Source organism: Clarias gariepinus, chromosome 1 (assembly GCF_024256425.1).
Source record: "Clarias gariepinus isolate MV-2021 ecotype Netherlands chromosome 1, CGAR_prim_01v2, whole genome shotgun sequence".
Classification (NCBI taxonomy): Eukaryota; Metazoa; Chordata; class Actinopteri; order Siluriformes; family Clariidae; genus Clarias; species Clarias gariepinus.
The window spans coordinates 13,201,966-13,215,298 of record NC_071100.1 but is presented as its reverse complement, the minus strand read 5'-3'; positions in this window follow the sequence as shown (position 1 = coordinate 13,215,298).

Genomic DNA, 13,333 nt, shown 5'->3' with positions numbered 1-13,333 from the left:
TCAACGTAATGGCTGGTTAAATCCCGTAACCGCATTTGGTACTTTTCCCATTTTTAACTGTCTACAATATAAACCGAGTGACTCTATCTGCTGTTTAAATAGTGTAAATGAAATGTATTTTGCTTCTTCTTCTCTCTAATATCTGCTTACAATATGACGACGTGATCTGCTGTTTCAATCATACAATTGCATTTATTTTATTTTTTTTATTGTTGATTGTCAATTTCTTAAATTTTCCAAAAATGCACAACAGATTTTGTAAAACAAAATCTACAATGCTTAGGCGCAAAGCAAGCGTCTTGTGCCCCATACCTGCACATAACATCTGTCCTGATGTTTGACACTTCTTTTACACTGTAGATCTAAAAATCATGTTTGTCTTTGTAGCTCGGATAAGAAGTGTTGTCGTGAGACTCTGAGTTTTGAAGTAACCGCAGTACAGAAGAGCAGAGCTTCAGAGTCATTGTCTTCCAACGAGCAGACAAGACCAAAGGCAGGAATCCTCCTCCCCCTGGACATAGTGGAGGACATGCGCTGCTTCTGGGAGATTAAACTCACTGAGTTACAGGTAGGTTGAACATAAACACTTGAAATATAACTTACCACACTGTACAAGCTGACTGTAATAAACCCTTGACTGGAATCTATAACAGACCTTTCACAATGTGTGCTCTTCATGTAAAAAAAAGAAGAAAAGGTTCCTGTGAACCTGTTGTATAAACTCAAGTAGCTGAAGGATATTACACTCTGTCTACTGCATTTCACATTCCACACTTTCAAAGGTTCAACGGTTTCATGCATGGTCCACAGGATGGCACTAGGGTGCCTTTAAATGTCTACTGTTCAGGGTAAAATGACCCAATGGCATTATTTCAAACAAAATCGACAAGTAACATTATTACCAAGAGCATTCTGCACTAGTAGTAACAATATCAGTCATGAAAAGCAATCTTTAGAAAGATATGTGTTCAAAGGACACATATACTGTACGTACACGCAGTTCCTAAAATCAATACTAGTTCCCAAAATCTCATGTGTGCACTCAGCACTTTTCACGTGCATGGATCATATGTCTGAGAAAGCAATAATAGTTCCCAGGATATACAGAGAAGGATTTGAAATACAGTAAATTGTAAAAACAGCATGGTTGGAAAAAAAAATATATTCCCTTCAATAAATGTGTGTGTGTGGTCCAATATGTTATGCTTGGACCATGGGTAAGGCAGCTCACATACTTAACATTACTATAATAAATCACAGTCACAATTAATCTTCACAGACTCTCTCAGCTCTCTGTACATGCGCAGATACGTTTATATCAACTTCTGTCACTCGACAATGACAACATTGCTTTTGTAAGTTGCTCTGAATAAGAGCATCTGCCAAATGCCTAAATGTAAATGTAAATTACTGTATATCACTTCCCTTGTTCCTGATCTATTTGTTTGCTGTTTTGATATTTCTAAGAAGTTACTCAAATGTTTAATGTAAATACCTGCCTCAACATATGTACCCTATGGGATACACTTTCATTCATGTATGCACTTCCAGGAACGCAGATTTAAATCTCACCTCTCCCCATTGTTGGTGGGTTTCCTCCAGGTACTCCGGTTTCCTCCCATAGACATGCACAATAGGCAAACTGATAGCTCATGATTGGGTATGATTGAAGTGTTTCTGTGTTTGAGGCACTTCATCCCAGAGTTGACCCTGCCTTGTGCCCTAAGATACCCTGAGATAGGCTCCAGGGTTTTCACAACCATACATAGGATAAGTGGCATAGAGAATGGATGGATCGATGAATGGATGGAGAACGCATGCAGTTAATACCAAACAAAAAAAATTTCATGAAAGACATAGAACAAAGTTTGTAATTAGTTTAAATACCTGTAAGATGTTAGAGTGAAGCTCTAAGCACTTTGAAGTTGGAGCATTTCACCAAATTAAACTAGGTTACCTTCCCAATTAAACAATCTGAAGCAGTTTATACTTTAATGACGAAACACTTTATTTATGCATAATGTCAGATTGCTCATTAGTAGCAGCAGTTGTTGTTCTAACTGTTGCTTTATTTAAGAAAAGATCCATAGACACGGTGGAGAGAGAGAGAGAGAGAGAGAGAGAGAGAGAGGTGTGTCCTAACATTCTCACTCCAACACCTGTCACCCGCTTATCACATGAGACAAGTACACTTGTCCTTTGTAAAAGGGGAGTAGCAGAATGCATGTGTTGGACAGGGGAAACGGCAGGTGATTGATTTGCTCTGAGTCCGGTATAGTTTTTAGAATAGATCGACTCACATTAGCATATCAAGTCACTCATCATACCCCTCCTCTCTGAGACTCTGAGCTCAGCAGCTTCCTGCCTACAGAAGACCACAAAAGATCTGGAGTACGCACATGGAGAACTTCCTGAGAGGAAGAGAAATCTGGCTCCTGAGCAGCATGTGTCTGATGGCTTCTTACCTGTGGCACAAACTCTGGGATTTACTTTCCTACCGCAGCAAAGGGAGATCCTTGTCGTCCTCAGATGCCCAGGTAGACCTTTATTTTTAAACAGAGGCATTTGAAGACTTGGTAGACAATGATAGATTTAGTGTCCTTCCAGCATCTTGTTGGATTTTACTAATAATAAGGTCAATACAGTGCCCAAAGGGGTGCTGTAGTGGTTCATCTTTCTTGCGTCACAAATAAATTTGTTTTAGATGTAAGTCATTTATATTATCTGATTAAATGTAGAAAAGATTAGTAAAGTGCCTTGTGCTTAGTGCTACTTTATGGCTTGTTACTGAACATGGCTTGTTATGGCTTGTTACTGAACGTGAATAGCTAAAAAATTAGTTTAGTCACTAAACTAATGAGTTACTTTTTTTTAATTTTTTTTTACATTTTTACAAAATGAGACCTTTCACAATAAGATTATTATTATTATTATTATTATTATTATTATTATTATTTTGGTCAAAGAAGTAACCTAGAACAACCGAATTGTGATCATGTGTATCTGCGGTATTTCTTAGCCTAAATGATGCTTTTTAAAATTTTTCTGCTCAGTCACGTTTGGTTAAAATAAATAAAACCAATCATTTTAACATATTGCCAGGTTGTGCTAAAAAAGGAATATTTTACTCTATAGTGCACAATTCAGAACCCTTAATGTGTTTATTGAAAAAATAATGATATAATTATGGTGGAAGTGACAGTTTTGCAAAGACGTTGAAGATCAGTTATAAATAGAGCTGAAGTTTAGGAACTGTCAAAACTTAAACTGACACCTTAGACATTTCTACTTTTTTCCAATCTTTCACAGTATTTTCGGGAGCAGAGTTATAATTCTTATAATTCACTCAAGAGATAAAAGTAGTCACTTTACGACACAAACCTAATACATTTACAGACATACAGCACTGTGCAAACATCTTAAGCAGAACCTTATTTCTGCTTCCAAAATACTTTCTTGAGCCGTGTAGTAACCTATTAATTATCCAAGCATATATAAAAAAAATAAAATCTAAATTAAGGTATGCACCAGTGAGAAACAGGTGCAGATGATGACAGGCCGGTGATTAGTACACTGGTGATGCTGAATGCTGTGTTGGAAAAGACGAATTCAGCAATGATTTTACTGCTGAGGTTTTTACATATACTATAATTTTTTTTTGTTGTATGTTAAGGCACTCAGCAGCCTGTCACAGTAAAACATTTGTTGTCATCCCTTTCATTTAAATGTAATTCAATATGAAGAAATGAGAGGAGGTGTAAGACTTTTTCACAGTACTGTAGCATAGTGATTATTTTTCTGTTGCACTGTAACCACAAAGCCACACACTCGCAATGCCCATAGTATCAGTTTTAAAAGCATACAAGACCATTTATAGATCATTACGTTCCCATCACATGCTGTCACTGATGTAACACTCAGCACTGAGCTGCTTGTGCTGACAAGAGATTCATCCTTGGACAAGAAATAAGAGAGTTCGAAAGAGGAGCCACCTGTCAGACGAATCAAATCTACAATTTTCTCATGATAATTACCAAATCTTATGCTTAACTTAATATAATAATAAGGAAAAAGGGGGTGATTTCATAGAAAAAGGGGGTGGTACAGTTCATTATAGGCAAATCTACATAAAAATGAACACATCAAGTAAATCATTCTGTATTGCTCTGGAAACTTCGGAAAACAATGTGAGGCTTGTCAGCTCCTGTGACACGATCATCACTGTGTGCCAACGATCACATGTCTCACAGTGTACAGTACATCACTGGCATAAATATTGCTAAATGCAGTCTGGTCTGTTTCTTTTCATTGCACTCTTAGGAAAGGAAGGCTGAGGAATAGGTTACTGTCAGTGGAGGAAAAGATAGCCAGTTGTCAGCACCTGCTAAAAAGTCTTTACGCTTTTACAACATGGTGACAAGTGCAGAATAATAAGACGAGCAAATTCTCTCCTTAACGCACATTTTTATCCTCATTTGTAAAGGTTTCTGTCATGCATCAACAATTTCCTACGTTATAATATACTATGACTTTTATCTTAGATAAAAAAATATGATGATATTTAATGCATTTTAAAAATCAAATCAAATACTCACAACTGCAATTGGAAAGTCTCCTTTTGGCTTGTAAATCTAACCACATTGCTGTCTCAGAATCATAAGCCAGAACATTTAGTACAAAGAACTCAACTTCCCTGCTGACAGGAATTAAGCATGGAATGTTTTCTGACTGTCTGGACCTAATTCTCACAAGACGATGAAACAGCTGATAATTACGCCTAATCTCATCTTGGAAAAAATGACTAAAATAATGTTAGGGTGCTTTCACACTTGAATTTTTTTTCCCTTCAAGATAACTACCCCTCACAACATTTTAAGCTAGTAGCAGCTAATTAGCTAGCCCGATTTAAAATCAAGGCGGCACGGTTGTGTAGTGGTTAGCACTGTGGCCTTGCACCTCCACTGTCCGGGTTCGATCCCTAATCAGGAGCGACTGAATATCTCGATTCCCATCTCTGTGCGCATGGAGTTTGCATGTTGTCCCTGTTCTTGGTGGATTTCCTTTGGGTACGCCGGTTTCCTCTCACAGTCCAAAGACATGCAGGTTAGGCTAATTGGAGTTCTCAAATTGCCCGTAGTGTGTGAATGAGTGTGAGTGTTTACAGCATGTATATGTATGTTCTGCAATGGATTGAGACCCCGTCCAGGGTGTACCCTGCCTCGTGCCAAAGTGGTATAGACGATAATGGACGAATGGATGGATTTAAAATCATAAATGCTAATGTTGAAATAAACTAGGCTTGTGGTTTACTAGAATATCGGCACTATCATTGTTTTTAATTCGACATGTCATGAACATCTTTGTTTGATTAATAACTAGACTGTTTCTTTTTCACATTAACTTTTTTTCTCTATACAGTACCTACTTACAAATATATATAAATCAATAAAACTGAGTGCACGGTTTCTTAAAAGAATCCACATCCTGGAGGATTAGAACATAAAACATTAAAATATAAGAAATAAAAAAAAATACAAAGAAGAGTTAATAATAAAAATATATATATTTTTTTCCAGAATCCAGAAAAAGCTGTGGTATAAAGGATTCATACAATTTAAGAGGTGGTAAAGTTTGTGGACTTCAGTGGATTTTATTACTGGTATGGTATGCATGTGAATAACGACCCAGGCTCTGAGAGTGTGCAGGATTGTGTTGTCTTTCCTATTGCATTATGAGGTTTAGGAAGATAAAGCCTTTGCATTAGTGAGCATGTGCTTTTGACCTTTAAATGCCACCTCTCTCTCTTTCTCTCTCTAGTTATTTTCATCTCATACTATATATAAAACACTCATTTGTTTTCAAATTGTACTCTATATAAATCCACTTTCAATAATATTCACACTCCGTGGACTTAATGAATGTATTTCTGATATGGCTTTACACTCATTATTTATAACTGGGACGGACAGTGACAGGCTTAGGAGAATTAAACAGAGGATATTTTTAAGTAGGGGATGAAAAGCCACACTGATTGTTATTTGCAGTTGTACAAGGATGGTCCTGCACCCTGTAGAGATATGAGGAATTACTGACCCACTGATGGAAATGTCCAATAAAACAGATTGATTAACATGTGATAGAAATGTTGTGACCTACCATGATGTCAGTTACAACAGTGGATGGTGAAAGCACTCTTAACTGACACTAGCCTACTGTGTACTTTTGTTGATAAAATTAGGTTTGAGGTGAATTTTGTAAAAGAAAAAAAAGATTGCCTGATGATTACCTACTGTATTACTGGATGCTTTGTCATATAAAAGAGTGGCTTAGCAACTGATAGCTTCTGTTCTGCTAATTATTTTTATATGCAGTTTGTTGTGGTAAACTTCGCAACTTATTCAGAAGACCATCGAGCATGTGAAAATTGATGAAAAGTTAATATGGATAATAATTTGCAGTACTTTTATTTGTCATCATAACATCATTACCTCAGATGGTGTACAAATATCCGATTCCTCTTGGTTTTGACGTCATTTGATAGCATTAGAGTTAGCTTTTTCAGAGCTTATGTTGTTAACAAGACAATACTATGGAATATGATGTGTTTCATAAAATAATACACAGGTAACATTGGATAATACTGACATTTCAAGCTTACATAAAATTGAAAGCCAGTGCACTACAGACGTTATTGAACCAATCATTACGCACAGGTTGTGCCCTTGATCATGAGCTACAGAGAGATTTGGGCTTTGGCACTGGCATCTGGTAAGAATGGTCCCTTTTGCCATCGGGAAGTGGGCAGCCAATGGTGGACCGATTGTGACATCGCATACAAAAGTTCTATAACCTAATAATTTATTTGATTGGGGAGTTGTGGTGTTAATGGTATATACTTAGTTTGGAATGTTTCTACTAGGTCAGAGAACTCAGTATTGGCTCACTGGCTAATTGATTGGGAGATTTGTGTTAGGGTCAAATCACACCACCAAAGAGGTGCCCACTATTGAATAATACCTTGAATACTCTTAAGCGCCAGTGTCCTCAGTAAGTCCCACCATACAAGTAAATATAACTACAACTACTGTAAGAGTGTGTTCACACTTAACATATTTAGTTCAATTAAAATTAACTCTGGTGCAGTTGTTGTCTTATAAGGTTCACTTGACCAAATGTAAATCCTGCCATCCAAACCTTGGTTCACACCAAATGAACCAAGACCGTATAGAAAGGTGTGTCTTGCTCCTCTTCCAAAGGAACTCTGGTGTGGTTCAATTGAAATGTGAATGCACCACGTGCCAAAGACTTGTTGTCATTGTCATTGAAAAATCCAAGTGTTCTTTGCTAGCATTCCCTAATAATGATGGTTGTACCGATGTAGAGGCAGGCAGAAAGGGAGAAAAAGTCCTAACTGTCCTAACAGGGCACATACATACACTCAGTACAGGAAATTCCAATTTGCCTAATCTGCATGCCTGTAGGAGGAAACCGGAGTACCCAGAGGAAGCCCGCAAACACTGGGAGAACATGCAAACTCCATGCACCCTGGGGGTGCAAGGCGACAGTACTAACCTCTAAGCCACCGTGTCACCTGCTGCCACGATTAAAACAGGAAAAAAAATATTAATGCCAAATAAAATGTTACATTAAATAAGCGTTCAAGGACATCACTATGGACAGTGCGCGAGAGAACAGGTGTGCATATGATAGCCCAGCAGGGGTTACTCCAATCCATGTTCCAATGACAAGAGTGATTGGAAAATGTTCACAAATGTATGACAGTTGAATCTTTTAACAAAATGGCATACAGTATATTTTTTGAGTGCTCTTGTTATTGAACACAGCCTTTCTGTATTATCACGCATGGTCCTGTGCTCTCATACCAGGCAGGCAGATGCAGAAGAGGGGAGGGTCTTTTAAAGGATTAATAATTGCTACTTGTCTTTTATTTATTTATTTGCTTATTGAATTATTTGTTTATTGTGGGGGGCAGTCACCACTTGTGACAGTCTGAATTACATCTAGTCGCAATAAATAAATAAATAAATAAATAAATAAGGGACATTGGCCACCATTTTATTCTCCAGAAAATGTTAAATTTAAAGACTCTTCATGAGTTTTTAGCTGATACAGATACCACCATATTTAATTCACATGCCTTCTGCTGTGTCTTTTGATTTGGCTTAAAATGACAATGTGAACACGAAGCAACCCAATAATTTATCTTCGAGAACTAAAACTAATGTATGATTATATATTTTGGTCTGAACCTAAGGACAGATCTGTTATCTAAATACCTGTCCCAGTTAAAGAGCTGAGCTATGTCTAGAGAACTTTTAAAATCATCCTTACTGTGTCTAAAGCTCAATTCTGACAGGACTAATCTTACACACGGTAATAGGAACAATTTTAATAATTATTGGCAAAAGTATTGGATTTTTGTCTTATCCACATACTGTATGCTATGTCAGTCACATTTAGAGAGTCATGAGAAATTAGCCCAAGTAATATCAATTAGTAACAACAGGCCTATCATGTAGTTGTCCAGTCATTCAATCATGTAGCTTCTTTTAAATATTCACATCGAACATTAGAATGGGATAAATTATGATCCAAGTGACTTTAACCATAGCGTGTCTGTTGTTACCAAATGGATTGGTGTGAACATCTCAGAAACTCCCAATAGGGGAATTTCACACATGAGACAAATCAATGATTTATTAATTTATTTACCTCATTATTATAACTTTCATACATGGTGTTCTTTAAAGAACGGAAGAAAAAGTAATAAAAAAAAACTAAAGACATTTAATGAACAACATGTCTGCGAAAAGCAAAATCACAAAGCAACATCTCGACAGCCAATGATTAGAAAAAAGAAAATCTTAGCCTTTTTTACAATTGGTTTATAAATTGAGCTGCTGCCACATGATTGGTTGACTGGGTAATTGCATGTTTGATAATTGTATATCACACAAGAATTGCTGTGTAAAGATTTTCTTATAACCTGTAAAAAAAAATAGATGTGCACTTTTTCTTTATTATGGAGACATTCCATGAAGCCCTATTTCATTCTTTCTCTTTATACTGAAAGCAATAACAAACTATGTTTTTCTTTCCATAATATCATAGATTGTATAATGATTTAATGTAGAAAACAGTGAATTACAAAAATGACTTCAGCATGGTTTTCACACACTGGATCTTATATAGGCAAAGTTTAAAATAACCTCAAACACTGTATGCTTTGGTCACTGTTACTGGGCGAGTCACAATCCCTAAATAAACACCTACAAATCAATTTGTGTAAAAATCAAATGATTAAGACGTGGAGAATTTAATGTAAAATGTTGCATCCTAATAATGATCATTATTTTTGCATTTAATATAATCAGCAGTCTTCTTTTTTGCTGGGACAGGTGTGCAGTTCCCTCTGCTGTTCATATTCAGATATTACTTTCTGGGAAACTAAAAGTTGCAGCCTGGTGAATGTTTACTGTATATGTTTTGAGTGACTACGGGCTATATGTTTAGAGTTAGTCTAGGATAATACAGTATAGAATCATATTTATATTGTTTTGGTTACAACAATTCAATATGCAAGTATGGTAAAGACAGGGGACAGGGTGTATCAGGTGTAGCTCATTGGTTAAGACTTTAGAACACGTTAAACTACAGCTCTACAGAACTACAGATTCAACTACAGTTGAAACCCCAGCACCATTAAACTACCACTGTTGGGCACTTAAACCCAACAAGGCCCTTAAACCTCCATGACTCACATGTATTATAGGATACATGTAGAAAAGATGCTTTAGGAAAGGTCATTAGTCAAACTCCATAAATATAACAGCACATGTAACAAATAGATAAATAAAAATAGCATTTTTTAAATAAAAAAATATATATACACTAAAGCACCATTTCCTGTGTCATGCTCTTATTTAAAAGTTATTTTCATAATTTGACTTCAGAAGGTGAACAGTTGCACTCTCTGTTGGATAGTGTTGTAGCTCCCCCTGCTGTTCACATTCAGATATTAAAAGTTTTGCAACAAACAAGAATATACCAAAGTTTAAATGCACCTTCTAATTCCATAGTCTTTTTTTATTTTTATTTATTTCAATGTTGGAAATATTGAAAATATACTATATTAAAACAGGTGATACTGTACTTTGAATAGTTGATATGGAGATGTGTCTGCTACTTTTACTTTGTAAAGCCTTCACAACGACTCTAGTCTGACTTGCTGTTTATTTGTGACTCTTGAGGCTGTTAACTCTGAATGAAGTTTTCTTCTACAGCAGAGGTAACTTTTGGTGTTGCTTTCCTACGATGGTCTTCATGAGAGCCAGATTTCTTCAGTACTTGAGAATACTGTTCTTGCAAGAACTATTCCAGAACAGCTGACCTTTGTCTCTGTTACTTAATTGCCTAATGCCATACGTGTTATTTTATAGTTTAAAAAAAAAACAACCCTGTATTGTTCTAGAATTTAGAAAATAAATCTTAATGTATCCAAACTTTTAACGTTTTTTTATATAAAACTTCTGCACATATAAATATATATAACTTCTGTCATATATGTACATATATATTCAGTTTTGTTTAAAATCATACAAGGCACTTTAGAAGTTTGCCAGGTTATATTTCATTGGTTGTTAAGGCAACGAAGTACACACAATGATCAAAACATCGACATAGAGGTCATCTCAGTTGGCTTCGACAAAACTTTTCCCTGCGCCATATGACTGGAGCTCACTGGTACATTTTTTTATTTACCCATTGTGAAAATACAAAATATACAACAGCACCAAATGACATGCATGATACTCGGCCTGACCAGAAAATATCTTTTAAAGTACATCTCAATGTTGTGCACTTTCACTTGCACAACATTTTCAGAACCTACTTTTTCAACCTAGAAATATCAATAATATTAATCCGGACTCTGCATATTTATTTAAATTTCAGGAATGTTACTGGTCAGCATCAGAGGTGTCTTATTCTTAAAATTCTATGCAGCAAAATTCCCAGGGTTTGGAACCTAATGATGGGGTATTAAGTCACCGCTAGGGACATTGCTCCTAATGTCCCAGGACATAGTGTTCTTACTGCTTTTACATCAAGCTGCAAATGGATCTTTTCACTCATGCCAAAGCTTCATCACATCATGATGTAATCCCATAGCTTCTTACAAGCTGAGACATTTTGGGGCATCTTGATGCCCTGCAATGACTAGGACAAAATAATTTGGTGCGAGTTTTGGTTTTACTAGGCAAAATCTGCTGAATACCTGCACAGAAGGGTTCCAGCACTTTTAGTGTTTATATGCTTCCAAGTGTCTAGCACTAGCCTGGAATATGCTTATTCTGGCAGTGACCGGCCTTCAGAGCATATCCGTTTACCACTACAACTTTGCAGCAGTGCCAAAAGAACAATTTGTGCTCTGGAGGTCAGAGCCTGTAATCAAGGGGTCCCAGAGCAGAGGGTTCAAACCTTAGGAGCAGTCCTTCTTCTATGACCTTTTTCCAAGTTCTCCTTGGAAAGGTCATACACTCTGTGTTTATGGATGGCTGGGAGGGTATCATGGGTTATGTTTCTGTCAGTGTAATTAATGCTGTGCGCCAAGTGGCATTCCTCACCACCCTTCACATCTCTTTCTCTTTACTTCTCACTGCCATACTGTACCAGCTCTTGGCACTCCGACTTGCATAGCAAGACACATCCAACATGGAGTGCCATACTTCATTTTCTCACGCTCTTCTCGAGTTTTAGTTTCACTCTACAAACATGACAGAATTGTTTGTATAGCAGTCATCCCGGGCTACCCGCCTCAGCATATTCTTCATTTTATTGTTCTGAAATGGCATGGGCCCGTTCCAGTTCAAGGCTATCCTGAGAACCCAGGTCTTGTTTCATTTCCTGGCATCAGGAGCTTATATGTTTTCCGTCGCGTCACACTAATCACAGGTGTGAAGTCTGTGGTCTCCTAAACATACCAAGCCAAATACTTAGTCCATATAAGCTAGTCCGAGTCCCTAGGGTGCCTTTAGATAAGAAGTTCATTTAAATTAAATTTTTCACTGTGGTTCCTCAGGCAGGTGAGAATACATGCAGGCAGACAAGCAGTCTGACAAATTAAAGTGAATCTCAGTTGTATTGATTTTACACAGAACTGATTCAACTGAGGTAGTCAAACAGAAAATAAATTTATTGTGTTCGGGTTGCATCTTTTGTCAATATGAGCAAACACAAATAATAAATAAATACTTGGTGTTATACAAACCTTTTAAACAAATTAATTATAGTATAAGCTTGTAATTATTTAGTTTACATATATATTAAATTTTTTGTGTTTTTCTGTGATTTAAAAAATAATAATTTTTGTAAGTGTATGACAAAGATCTTGTACAAACTGGAGTCTGATTTAACATCCCAATGCAGTAAATTGTTTTTATTCCTCTTGTTTCATAAAATACTACTACTGTTGTAATGCATAGCAGTAAAATTGTTGCCATTGTATGAGGTTTATAAATGAAGCCATGCAACACAGAACAACCTTCACACTGGACTCTTAAACTCAGTCATCTGTTGGTACCCGAGGACAGGTGCAACAGTCCTGACCTGTCAGTTAGGCCTATTTGATCTCATTTATCATAGCACTCTTGAGGTCACTTGTTAATATCCAGAAGAGAATAAAATGTTTTGCTCCTTGAAATACTAGCGTTGTGATAAAAAGGGATGCTGTGAGAGAGTTAAGGTTCGGCATCGGAATTGGCACACAAACCCATAAAATAAATAAAAATTAAAAATGGCCTGCAGAGTTTGTTTTTATTGTTAGGTGATATAAAACGAGAGCTGTGCAAACCTCTTGGGGTTATAAGTACAGATCTGAGCACGTGTTATGGAACGAGCCAACTGCCATGCTATTTTTGGTGAAACTGGCTCAGCTTACTGACTGTGCCACTGCTTGTCAAGTAAAATTCATGGTACACTTTAAGAGGTTCCAAAAAAAAAGTAGGCAGCTAAGTGTATGGAGGCTGAGAGTTGACTCAGGCACCAACTCATATTCATTTTGTCAAATGACAGCTTGATTTTTTTTGGACTGTGCATGTTTTCTTTTTTAGGTTTTGGCAAAGTAAAAAGAAAAATTTTATGTCAGAGAAGATTTATTTTGCACTTTTCCTAATTTGCTGATTTGCAGTACCCATGACGGAATGCACTGCTATGTTATGCCATGTTTATGGGACGAGTACAGGGCACAGATTCATATTTCATCCTCTAAGTTAAAATTGACCTGTAACTGTCCTAACTGTGAATGAGTAAGCTT